A 13,956-nucleotide genomic window follows, 5' to 3' on the forward strand; every position below is an offset into this window, starting at 1 on the left:
AAAAAAAAAGGCTCGTCGCGACAGAATCTGGTCATGGAAAACGGCGAGTCGTCTCAAATACACTGTTTATTCTTTGCGTTGGGTGTTCGATGCTTATCTTTTTCTTTCTTAAACTCCGAATAAGCACAAATAAGTCTTTCACTTGACTGCGAGGAGAAGCCCCACAGTAGCTGCCCCTAGTTAAGCTGTTCTTAGTCGATTCTTTCGTGTCCGATGCTGGTGTAACGCAGACGGTTATTTTACGGGTATGTACCCCCCGACGCGAGCGTCAGCGAGAACTGACGCAGGAACAGGCTAACGAACGTAAATGGCCAGTATGGGGTTAGAGGGCAGTTGGTGAATGGGCCGATTGACGCTCAGACAACTGTAGATTGCCTTCCCAGAAACATCCCTGATGACTGTTGCCATTGACGTGCATCTTCAGCGAAGCCTTCTTTGTAAACCTGTCTAAAGATTGGCGTGGTCAAGGTGCAATAAAGCTATACTACCACCTCAAAGCTTCACAAAGAGTGTTTAATAAAGAACGGTGATACAGCATATCCGAAAGACTATCAAAACACAGAAATGCGATAGCTTGGCGAAGGGAAGGCCACCAGTTTCGCTGTTTAATCAGTGTCCGCCAAGCGGAGCTGGTTAAATTTCTTTTTCCTTGGTGTAGAAGCATTCGCGCCTAAACTTTGTCGTGGTTTGTCGTCTTGTGCGAAGGGTAACGTCGCATATGCGAATACAACATTTATCACAAAGCTGTGTACTAGCCCGCTTTACGAAAGTGACACGATTTTTTCTCTCGCGCGTGTCCTCAGTTTTTTACACTTACAATGTGGCAGTGCTTGCTCAAAGGCGTGCTCACACGAAATTTGATAGGTGCGTTCCTACGACACATGGCCAATGCCATATAATAGGCGTACACACACGCGCTTTAATGTAAAAGAAGGGCAAAAAAAGAATAGTTCGCACCTAGTAGCTTAGCACGCGAGGCCTAGTACAGATCTGAACATCGCTGGCACCAAGTATTGGTATGCACGCTAACCTCTGCCTAGAGCCGTTTCCACTGTCCTCCATCGTGATGTAATCGCTGCAGTGCAGAGGTAGTATTTTCACGAGCCAACCTTGATGCCTTCCAGAAAGCTGTGGTCGGTGCGAAGAGCAAGATTAAGAGTCGTATTTCTCTCGCTTTAAAAAAAAACTGCCGACGCTCTTTGAAACTTTCAATGAAATTGCGCGTGGCATGTAAACGTCGATATGACATCAAACCTTGGAGTACTAAAGCAGAATCCTAAAAAAGAAGTGCACGGGGGATCGATCCGTGGGAAAATCATTGGACGAGGTGCGTATTATAGCTACTTTGCACGGAAGCTTTTCGCAGGTGACAGCAGCGTCAGAACACAAAAATTATAGATTAGAATTTTTATCTTTTAGGCCAGCCGCCTTTGCCGACTCTGAGAGTCTCGAAAGTTGACAGCATAGAAACCGTGGTTGAACGCGAAGGGCGCGAGTTATTGCGTGCTCACGGCCGCGTTCATATGATTCATAGACGTCTTTCAATGAGTATTTCGTCCAGCATGCGCCGTTTCTCTCGTTGGAAGACTTGTGATGGCCACGAATCTGTTATTGAGGCGACATTACGTTTCGAAGCTGCCAATCTAAGAAATGCGCAGCGATGCCTGAGGCGCTGAGCTTTCGGCACCATAAAAAAAAAAAAAACACCACGCCTGCTCTCAATCGATTACAAAGTTTGCTTTCAGGCTTGCATTGGGTTTCCTTGTTTCGAGGCTGCCGGCCTCAGCGAACGCGCAGAAAGCACAACATTCGCTGTAATTCGCTGCTTTACACTGCCGCCACGCTGAAAGCCGTTAACTCATATGGGTCCTGCGGTCATGCGTGCTGAGGGTGAAAGTGCCGCTTCGCGCGAAGTGGAAGTTAATAATAATAATATCTGGGGTTTAACGTCCCAAAACCACCATATGATTATGAGAGACGCCGTAGTGGAGGGCTCCGGAAATTTCGACCGCCTGGGGTTCTTTAACGTGCACCTAAATCTAAGTACACGGGCCTCAAACATTTTCGCCTCCACCGAAAATGCAGCCGCCGCGACCGGGATTCGATCCCGCGACCTTCGGGTCAGCAGTCAAACGCCATAACCACTAGACCACCGTGGCGGGGTGAAGTGGAAGTTATTCGTAGCATCTTGATTAAGGAAGATGGAGTACGCCGGTGGGTGGAGGAACATGCCCTACAAACGAACTCATCCTCTATTGTGGACTTCGCGAAGGCAGCCGCAAGTTGCAAAAGGTGTGGACACTAAAGTATTAATACTGTAGCGAAGCCTTGGAACTGAGTAATGGGTTGCGCTTTTCAGCGCCTTCTAGTGGTCGTCCTCTTTGGTGTCTTCTGAAAGGACGCCGCTCACGCTGAGAGTCCGCGCTTTTTCTTGACTGTCGCCACTGCGTATTGTCGCTGAGTGCCGCCAAACAAACACCTTAACAAATTGGTGGAGGTGCTGTGCTCCCATTCGATCCCCCTGAAGTTTCGATCCCGTACGCTGCCATCTACCATGCCTCAAGACGTCATTCAGCAAACGCCTCCTCCCGCACCGACCACATGTCCTGGTGTCCCTCGCATCCGCGATCCACCTATTTTCACTGGTGCCCATGTCGTCATATAGCATTAATAACAACATAGCAATACGCTATGTCGTCATTTTAGCATTAACACATTTAGGCTTAAACAATAATAAAACATCACCATTCGTTCAAATATGCTGACCATGCAAATACTATAAATAGCGGGAGAACTGCCCCTATGGGAATTAGTAGGGTGGTTGCACTGCACGATATATGTCACCAAGCTACTATCCCTCTACCTTGGTAACGTGTTTTGCGTACTTTTGCAGTTCTTAATGCATCTTACAACATCAGCTTTATGGGGCGTTCATATTTGACTCGCTAAAACTATGAAAATGTATTTCCTTCTTTGGGGAATCACAGGAATGGAATTCAACTGCCCGGTCATTCCCAGAGTGCAAATAGGCTATGTTTTTTTCATTCCGTGGAATTGAAAGACTGGAATGGCGACAGGTTCTAATTCCCCGGAATGGAATTGGAATGGAATAGAGGCGCCCATTCAGTAACACTGCTTCCCACCCACTGCTAAATGCTCAGACATAATTCTTCATCATCATCAGCCACAGCACAAAGTGCACATAATGCCTTACAGATGTGTAGCGGGTACCACTATTGTGCGAAGAATGACGAAGAATGACATAGTGGCAACTTTGGCTAATTCAGAAAAATTGCGGTGATTTATGGCGTAGTGGGTACCTTTCATGTGTACTTGTATTAGTTGCTCCAAGAGACTCTACAGCGGGCTCTACAAAGTCCGCTCTTCCAGCTTTCGCTGTGACTGTGCTGCGTGTTCCGCGCAGGCCTGTCGATCTTTTAGATGCGAAGTATCTTATGGAAGAGTTCAATCCGGTGGTGGTGGTGGTGTGCGGCGTGACCACCCTTACTGCGCATGCGCATACCCTCTCCACTCCTCCTCTCCACTTCCCCTCTCCCCTCCCCTTTCCCCCTCTGAAACGCGGGCTAGACATGCCGAAATTCTCTCCTGCGCAACGCCGCCATGAGCACCAGCGCATGCGCGTCCCCTCCCCCTCTTTCTCCTCTCCCACGCTGCCCCCCTTTCGCACGCCTGCCGACTGCGTTCACCGCTCGCCCTGTGATAATTAACGGCCAGGCTAAAGGGAAGACAAGACACGCGTAGCGTTCCTCTTCGCGTTCCACGACGCAAGGTCGGTAGCATGCCCAAAGAACGCCAACGGAACGCGATCGTGCAAGTGCTCCGGCTTCGCGTCGCCTCATGGTCCCTTTTAGCGGGAAATGGTCTCGCACATCAGAGAGTACATTCAATGACGTGCTGCTTCTGAGATCGTGCTCACTCCCTTGACACAAAGCATTCAGCCCACTAAAAAATCGCGTTTGCCTTTTGAGAAAATAAATACTGTGACTTTGAAATAATACTGGTTTGTGCTAATTGGTAGCAATTCGTGGTACAGGTATTTCCGCTCCTCTGAAGAACGTGTTTTACCCTTGCCCCACTTTCTTAGAGGAGTGTAACTACATCACAAGTCCAATGTCTTTTAATGATTATCTTCAAATTTTTTGCATACAAAAAAAACGTTACGAACCGCTACGCAACATTCTTTTTCGTTCCGGAACAGAAAAGGAACGGAACTTTTTGCGGTGGAATGAAACTAAAACCGAAACGAAAAACATTTAGTTCTGACACCCTGGAGCGTACCCAATAAAGGGGACGAAGCAGGCAAGTTGAGCAACTTGGTATTCTACCTCGCGGAAGTGGAAAGCTTGTGGTACAACAACCACGCGTCCGATTTTGCGACTTGGTCCGATTTCAAGACCGCCGTCATCAACGTTTTTGGCCGCCCTGCAATTCGTAAGCTGCAAGCAAAATAGTGCTTACGCCAACGAGCTCAGCAGCCCGGTGAATTTTTCACAAGTTATATCGAAGATGCCCTCGACTTGCGTAAGAAAGCTAACAGCACCATGTCTGAGTCTGACAAGATCCGGAATGTTTTGAAAGGCACTGACGGTGTTGCTTTCACCATGCTGCTCAACAAAAACCCCTGCACAGTGACCGAGGTCATAACGCTGTGCCAGAGCTACGGGGAGCTCCGCCGGCAGCGTTCGATGAGCCGTCGTTCTCCATCACGCGAAGCAGAGCTTGCTGGCTTGGCGGCCATATCTGACCAGGCCGCGTTGCTGGCAGAAGTAAAGTCGTTCGTGCGCGAGGAAAGTGCACGCCAGTTCTCTCTCCTGGCCTACGGAAATACTTTTCTCTCCTTTTTAACCAAAAGACGTTTCCGGCAATCTCAGCAAGTTGGTTTCTTTGAAATATGAGTTTACAAGAGGCGGACTCACGGTTATCACTGTTCAAAGGTCAGCTTTTGGCACGGAGGCTCCTCGGTACAGATTGTTGTCATAGAACGACCCACTCGTTGCGCAGTTCGCATTGTGTGATGTCTGGTTGTTATTTTGCTCGACTACCACGCTGTATTACATATAGCGTACGTGGTTTCGTATATATGTGGCTCCGTGCCGACATGAAGCCTGTACAGGGTCTTTCTGAAACGGAGTTTGAGCAGCGACATGGCTCTGTGGTAGAATACTGGGCTCCCACGCAGAGGACCCAGGTTCAAATCCCTCAGGCTCACTTAGGCTCTGATCGAGCCATGAGCCCAATTCTGAGTGAGTCAGGATGAGTAAAACGTTGGTGAGTGTGAATCTGAGTTAATCCAGTTGAGAAAAGTTTAGCGAATCTGAGTCCGAGTGAGCCCAATTGAGAAAAACTTTTTGTGAGTCTGAATCCGAGTGAGCCCTAAAAACAAAATATATTTATTGAGTGAGTCTGAGCGAGTTCCTCGTTTTTTGCCGACATATGTCCATGTAAACCCAATTTTAAGCATGGCAGCGCAATGCAAATGCTGTAGTCTTTACTGCGATCCTATTTATGACTTTACAAATGCTTTCATTGGTGCTATTCAGCACTCTCGATAGCATGGCTGTGTCCACACTCACCTTAAAAATTACATTGCCATTTTTAAGCACAATAGATGGCTGACTTCCTGGCGATCTCATGGCATCAATTTATTGCAGACCATGGTTATCGTCACCCATATGTGTGCCACAACTAAACCGATATGACACTTAAATGAGACAAGTCACATTAAATTTTCCTTCATGTTTGCTGTATGTCTGAACCGACAACTCAGGGGTATTTTTCAGTATATGATAAGAACATTGAAAACCGTTGTTTAACTGTAATATTGCGCAGGCTTGTTCTTGTGGAACACTCCTGTATTTGTGACCCACGAGAACGTGCCTGCTCATGTTTTTATCATATTATACTGATAAAAGTATAATATGATAATATAATATGAAATATAATATGACCCCTGAGTTGTGAGTTCAGGTATACAGCAAGCATATAAGAAAATTTAATGCTGACTTGTCTGATTTAAGTGCCATATCGGTTTTGTTATAACACATATGGGTGACGCTAACCACGGTCTCCATGAATTGATGCGACGGGATGACCAGGAAGTAAGTCATCCATACATTCATAGCGCTTAAAAATGATATGTAAAATTATTAGGTGGATCTGGAAACAGCCGTGCTATCAGAGAGTGCTGTAATGCCCCCAATGAAAGCATTTTCAAAGTCATTAAAGTGACCGCAGTAGAGCCTGCAGCATTAGCATCGCGGTGTCATGCTTAGGATTTAGTTTATATGCGTCCTTACATTTTCCCACGTCATAACAAATGGCAGTCCCGCGCAATATATCTGAGGATACAATTGCTATAAATGTTGCTATTGCTTTATTTGGGCTTGACCTGAAAGCAGAAGCTTATTTTTGACGCTAGGAGTAAAGAAAGATGGAATGTACTTTTGAACACTTTATTCCCACAGAACCACTCTCTAGCGCATGGGTTAGGTGCAGACAAGTACTGTATATATAGATAAGACAAGGCCAGCGCCAACACACAAAGAATAAGCCTTAGTACACAACAATACAGAATGAAATCCGTATAGCAAGAACATCAATACACTAGGAGAAAACTGGAAAACCAGATAAATGAAAAAAAACAGCTGATGACAACCAGTATTGTTGCATCAGTCATTCGTTATGCACGCGTCAGAAGTCCTAAGTTGTCAATACAGAAAAACATCTTCAGAAAAGGATAACTGCCGCTTGGCGTAAGCTGCTCTTCAGGACGTTGGAATAAAGTTTGCAAGAGGTACTTGAATGGTATATAATATGCCCCATTACAATTTTAGAGAACTGTTGCGTTTGACATACATTCAATTCTCTTCATACAAATGTTTTCGTGCTTTGTATTGTTGAAATTAAAACCATCAGAGCCTTTTTCAGGCCCTTTAGATAAACAAGTTTGAAACACCTTTCACAACCGTATTCACGACTGTTTTTGAACATATATGTTTGCCCTTAAGCAGCCGACACAAATTGGACGTCAGGTCCCCATCGCTACTCGTATGAATGTTCGTTTCTAATCAAGAGCCCAAATTTAAGCCTTCTGCATAGCTTTCTTTAGATTCGAACCCGCTATAATAATTCTACACATAAATTGCCTCTGAAAGTTGTGCAAGTCCATCGGATTCTTCGTAGTGTGTCTTGTAGCGGCTAAGTGCAGAAAGATGTCTTTGAAATGGCAAAGCTGTATTTCCTAATACCGGGATGTTATCATTTGACATGCTTAGCAAGACGATGAACTAATACCACGAAGAGTCAGTCTTTACACAGCTACCTGAGCTGTGGCGCCGGAGCTTTGCTCCAGTGCCACAGTTCTGGTGCCGGAGCTTTGCTCGAGATCTGAGCTTCCATGCTGTTCACTTGGCATCTGAGGACTATTCACCATAGTGCGTTCACACCGTAAGGCTTGTTTGCATGGGCGACATCAAGGTCTTCGGGATATTGAAGGCAGCATTCAAGGAAAATAGCAAAAGGAACATTTCAATAATTAGGTGTTGAAACAGAAGAGTGAAATGGACCGTTACTTCCAAGAATAAAATGTCTTTCTGAAGTGGGCTAACTGATACAAGCTTGTAGGGGAGTGTTTAAAACGTTTGGATTACATTTGTTGCAGTTGTGACGTCCTCGCAGCTCTATTTGGCTGGAACCTAACAGAAAATTGAATATATGCTTATATGCCCGTTCTCATTAAAACATTTTACACACACACACACACACACACACACACACACACACACACACACACACACACACCACATACACGCGCGCGCAGATGCACACAGACACGTACGGACACGGACACACACACACACAAGCATAGACACACGCACGCACGCACACACGGACACGCACACGCACATGGTCACGGACACACGCACACACACATATACATACATATGTACACACACGGACACACACACACATACACGGACACGCACGGACGCACACACACATCAAGTAGACTCTCATCAATGACTGACAGGATGTCATATACTTCAAATCACCAACAGTCTCTACTACTGCGCATCCAATCCAATCTGGTGCTCCACTCTAGTGCTACGATGGTTGGACCTCTAATCTGGTGGCGCTGTTTATTGCTCACGATTACTGGCAAAAATTCATTCTATATAATTCTGAATACTACAGGGTACATCAACCATGATTCCATTAAAAGCAATGAGCTTCATGTACACTGCACCCATAAAGTGTAGAGCTGTGCGAATATTAAAGATTTCCAATGACGATTCAAATATCGATCGTTTTATTCGATTCGGTTCTTGAAGCAAATACTGCACATTCGAAATACCGTTTCTTTTTTGAATACGTTCATCAGTAAGGACTGAAATACCCCAGGGGAAAGAAATCTTGGCACACCGAGGGGTAATTTTTCTTCTTTTCATCATTGTATTACCAAGACGCATGCAACCCAAGATTTTCGTTTTGGACTATCGACGCTATTTCTCACAGAATCAAGGCGTTCTTGCTTAATGCTCCACTCTCATCGAAGAGACAGCGTCACTAATGTACACCATCGTGATGACATTCACCATGATGTTGACTAAATAAAATTTGTTTAATTTCATTGCATCAGTTTTAGCTAAAGGCCTCTAAGTACAACCTGGAAAACTGTGATTAAGGCTTTACTTCAACATGTTGCTAAACATCTCGAATGCTCTGTTTGGCGTTGCATATGATCTCACCTCCGTTCAGAATATTCTGGTATTTGGTCGCTTAAAAGTAACTGTAATGTTCCATTGTTAAAGGTTGGGAACATTTCCTTAAAATAAAATGCTGCAAAAATCTATGGCTGTTTTGAAAATGGTTGCCTTACTGTTCGAAAACTTTTCGAAAGGTATTCGACAAGAATCCGTATTGGGTTCGGTGTCACCACTATTTGATTTTATACCCGATTCATTTCTACGCTTCAATGTTCAGAAACATCTAACATCCAACCATCACCACCCGTTATATACTACTATAGAGCCGAGAGTGAATGAAACGAAAGCACGACATAGATATAAAAATCTCGCAAATAAAATGATCGATGAGGTGCCGCACATCGCAATATAATTTCTTGATCTGACGCTATCGAACATTTTAAAAGCAGGACATTTAATGTCAGGACATTTAATGTCAGCCGCCCTATTCCTCTTACCTTTAAATAACCTTTAAATACATGGTGTGGGGCTTGCTCGACATGTGGAAACAGGGACGGTAACATGCATTCTGCCTAACGCGAGATCACGAGGTGTGCCATTATCGTAGCGTCCGATAGCGAGCGCGTTGTATATGTCGAGGCCCATGGCTGAAAAAAAAATTGAAAGCTCTAACCGGCACCATCGCTGCTAGCTCGTTATTACATTAAATTTGCAGCACCAAAACATAGCGACATACAAACGCTGAACAGTTTACATATAGAACCTAGATGTGCCGGAAATCGCGCACTAGAGGGATTTTTGTGAGATAAATTAGTGCGAGCACCTTCTGTAGAAATTATACGAGCAGTTTCACCACACGCGACTGCACCAAACAGAGACGCGCGACACTGTCTAGTTGTCAGAGACTTGAAGATACGGAATCGTAAAATAGCTGCGCGCTGGGCCTACTGATCGTCATACACTAGAAACACTGCCGAGGCCAGCCCCTCATGCAAGAAATGCATCGAAAGTTGTTGTTGAATTGTACCAACTCGCTCACGCGGGCCATCCGTGCAAGCGAGCAATGCCATTCATAAAAATTCCCGTAAAAGGCAGTGTTTTATGCAGGCAAACCTTAGGAACCATGCATAACAGCTACGCACATGAAGATGGCACAGTCTCCGTTCCGTCGCGAGCGTTGTGAACAAGTCCGAGATTTCTCGGCTGAAACTGACACATAACAGCTCTACATGAGCACAAATTATGCTTATGACAGGCGCTCACGTATGTATGTAGGCTGCTAATGCGCACCCAAACTCTTCGATTCTTCGTGGTCGCAAAAAATTTCAAGTCACACAACAAAGACAGAGCTGAAAGCCAGCGAGAGGAGATGACGCACAGCATGCTAGTAAGGTTGCCGCTAATTTATAAGCAGTATAACACTCGCCAATCACCTCTGTGCAGGGACCGCAGGATCAAAGTACCAGGCGTCAAACGCAACTTGATAACGATGGTCCAGAGCCCCGGAAGGAACAAAGCTTTGGAAAACCGCGCACATTTACCGGCAAGAAAATGGTGCACGCTCTCTGTATACCATAGTTAAGCACTCGGCAATGCAGAGCCGTAACCGCCAAAACGCTCCGCCAGTGAAGGTTTGTCGTTCAGGGCGCACAGGAATGCTCTTTTCTTCTTGCATGGAAGATCTGCTGCAGAAAGACCCGGCAGCGCCGTAGTCGTTATTTCGCGAGCGCCACTCCTCGTTTGGTGTGCTTTGTTCCGTTGCAGCACTATAGTTCTTTTATAATCGAAGAACGGATTCATGGGAAAGTCGATTAAAAGCGACGCTGGCGCGCATAAATATATCTGGGACATGAAATCCTCACACGGCGTCGCTTTACAGCCGGAAGTGGAACAACTGGCAAAACACGCAATTCGGTAACCGGAACAAATCAGAGTTTCGGTTACATAGTCCCGTTCCACTTTACTAAGCAAAAACTAAAACAAAACCACCTATTGTTCAAGATAAAGCCTCGCGAATCAACTCGGATCCACATAAAACCCCCGCCTGTTAAGCTTAATATATATTGAACACGTTTATATGGAACCTATGCGGAACCATGTTACACTCTAAGAAAAAAACCGGCTGAAGGGGAGTAAAGTCAGATTTAGTCCTCAAATCGTGTCGTTAGTCCCAACTGCCGCGAAGTGCGTGTGTGTGCAAATTCGGAGGACGAGACATACCTCGGAAAAGACTAATGGGGGACGAACGGTTGCATTTACTCCTGCGGGTAGAGGTGAGGGAAGACGTTTTTCTGTGGCCTTGTTTGCAGCAAGGCTCAGCATCGAACGAACGCGAAGCAGTGATCGTAGACCCACGAATGCCTCTTTCAAAGGTCATGAGCTTAGCTCTCGGCCAGGTGCGCCCTATGTTCCCAGCCCTCCTTTCTACTCTGTCGCGGTGCGGGTTGCAGTGGTTGCAGGAGGCGACGACCTGAGGGGTAGAAATTCGGCGAACGCATGTTCAAAATGTCCACTGCACAGATGACAAGAAGGCATCGGCGCGTCGGCCGCTTACTGCTGCGATCAAGAAAATAACGCGAGAAAAGTTTAATTAATTGTAGGTGGTAATATGTGTCATAAATTATGAGGACTTGAAACTTAGTCACCAATAAAACTTCCCAATATTCATGGCGGTGACAATCGTGTGTGTAAATCTGACGGACGTTTCAGCGCTTATGCTTGGGTATCCTTCCGCGCCGCACTTCTTCTTCAGTATCGCTCGCCGGAGTGTCGGGTGCGGGTCTTGTTGTCACTTGGGATTCTATCTTGCATCTTATTTCGGGGTCAGCGAGTGCCGCTATTTACGCAGCTGAACGCAGCTGTGAAGAACATACTCGCTGCATGTGCTGCAATTGTGGACGCGCATGCACGTTTGTTTCTGTGTTACCGGCTGTTTATGGGACCCCAACATCGTAACTTTCTGCGGAAAAATGGACACCTCAGCTTACATGCAAACTCCCATCGCAGCTTACTTTCTGCAGAGCTTCAGAGATGGACGCCTCACATCGAGTGTGATCAACAATTTGGATTTACTTGCTCTGCAAACAAGTCCCTCTGCTAATTTTAAAGGTAAGTTTATTATTTTCATTGCCTGGTACATTGTATTATAAATAATATGAAGACTAAAAAAGCATTGTGCGTCGCATGTTTTTGAGCATGCGACTGCGCAATTATTGGGGCTTACGTCATTAAGTGGTTCTCTTCTAGCTACTTTATTTTGTAACAAAATTTTCTTTTTGTATTTCTTCCAGGTAGGACTCGCCCTAGTAATTCGGGAACAGGCCCTACACCAACTAAATGATGGCATTCGTTCCTTTTTGTGTTTTTCTCGTAAAAATAAGATTGATGTTAATAGAATCGTGTTTCCTTTTCTCCTTGAATACTTTATAGAACACCGTAGTTATCTGCAACTTACACAATCAAGAAATCAAAACCGTTGGTAACCTGAATCACTGTGCATGTGTGCGTGTTTGGTGTCATTCATGTGACCTGTGTTCCCGTGTCGTGGTTTGCCACTTCTCGCCAAGTTTTTACTTTGCTCATAGGATTCAAAGTGTTTTAAAGGACTGAAAGATCAGGGCACGCAACTAAATATTCCTCGCTAGGGCAAGTCTTGAAGCCGGTATACACAATTTCTCTCAAGTTCGGCAAGTAAATTCGAATGATCAGCATTATTGCTTGCAAGCGCTCACTGAATGCATTAATAGCAGTTAATACATGTAAGTTGGGTACCACTTCTAAAGCACTATTTAAGTGGCATGTTTCCGTGAAATGTCCGTTCCTAAGAGCCCAGTAACTTCGCCACCATTTTTTACAATTGCGAAGCGCGATTTGCTCTCCCAAGGATCATTTCTGAGGATCAACCAATACTCCTTCAAGGAGTAAATTTCTCCTTCAGGGACCATTTCCAAAAACCAACTGTTAGTCCTTACAGGATTACATTTGCTCCTTCAGGGACCATATCCGAAAATCAACTGTTTACTCCTTACAGGAGCAACCGTTAGTCCTTTGCAGTTAATCCTTCAAAGACTAACTGTTTATCCCCTTGCAGTTCACCCCAAAAGGACTATTGGTTGTGGCAAATCAGTTTGATCCCCAAAAGGACTAACCTCCCTACCCCTTTTAGTCCCTTTTTTTCTTAGAGTGTACGAGTGTAATTTGTGTACAAAGAGTAGGTACTGCTTCGCAGCAGAAGTCTTTCAAAGGCGAATCACTTTCTAGGAACCAAAGACACTTTGAGCGTATCTATTTATCTAGCCGCCTACGTCTTTGTGCTCTCGTATCCTTTTCATTAGCCTGACACATCGAAAAATTGGAACGATATTATATATGATAATAAAAGGCAACCACCGACCAAATATTGGTCGGTGGTTGCCTTTTATCATCATGTTTAGTGCCGACCAGACGGCTTCCGTCAAACTCTCGATTTCATATTATATGACTTATTTCAACCAGGAATGAACTTATGAACATGAATGAATGAAAACATGACTTATTTCAACATGAACAGTGTCTCCTCTTGGCGTAATGGTTCCGCTGCTGGTCCGAAAGGCGGTTTCGGACCCGGTCGCGGCAGTCGCATTTCGATGCAGGCGATATGCTAGAGGCCCGTGTACTGTTCAATATCAGTGCACTTTGTTGGTCGAATTTATCCGGAGCGCTACACAACGGCGCCTCTCATGGCCTGCTTTGAGACTGAAACGCCATTACCATCCTATTCTGAGAGTTTTTCCACGGTATGTTCATTACTTATTTACTTATTTTACAAACTGCAGTCCCGCTTTGGTTATTGCAGATTATAGATCAAACATCCACATATCAGTTGCATACAAAAGGTCCTGAAATGGCTATTCGCGATCACCTTCAGGTAAAGATTTCCAGTGTTCAATATTACCGCTTTGAGTTGTCGATAAGGTCAACGGCATGCAGGTCAGTGAGCACGTCACCTCCCTTTCTCGCGCGCCCCTGTCCATCCTTGACGACCGTGCGCATTCCGGTGTGAATGTTTAGCCCTTGAAGTTATACGCATTGCCTTGTCAATACAGCGTTATTTGTCATCGCACTTGAAGTTAACAACGCAGAGGAGGCGAGGTTACGCTCACCGCCGCCGCGATACCAGCGATACGCACAGTCCATGCCTCCGTGAGCAGCCTCCGCTGCGTGGGGCAGGCGTATGGGCGCGCTGCGCGCC

The sequence above is a fragment of the Rhipicephalus sanguineus genome, chromosome 2, assembly GCF_013339695.2.
Source record: "Rhipicephalus sanguineus isolate Rsan-2018 chromosome 2, BIME_Rsan_1.4, whole genome shotgun sequence".
NCBI lineage: Eukaryota > Metazoa > Arthropoda > Arachnida > Ixodida > Ixodidae > Rhipicephalus > Rhipicephalus sanguineus.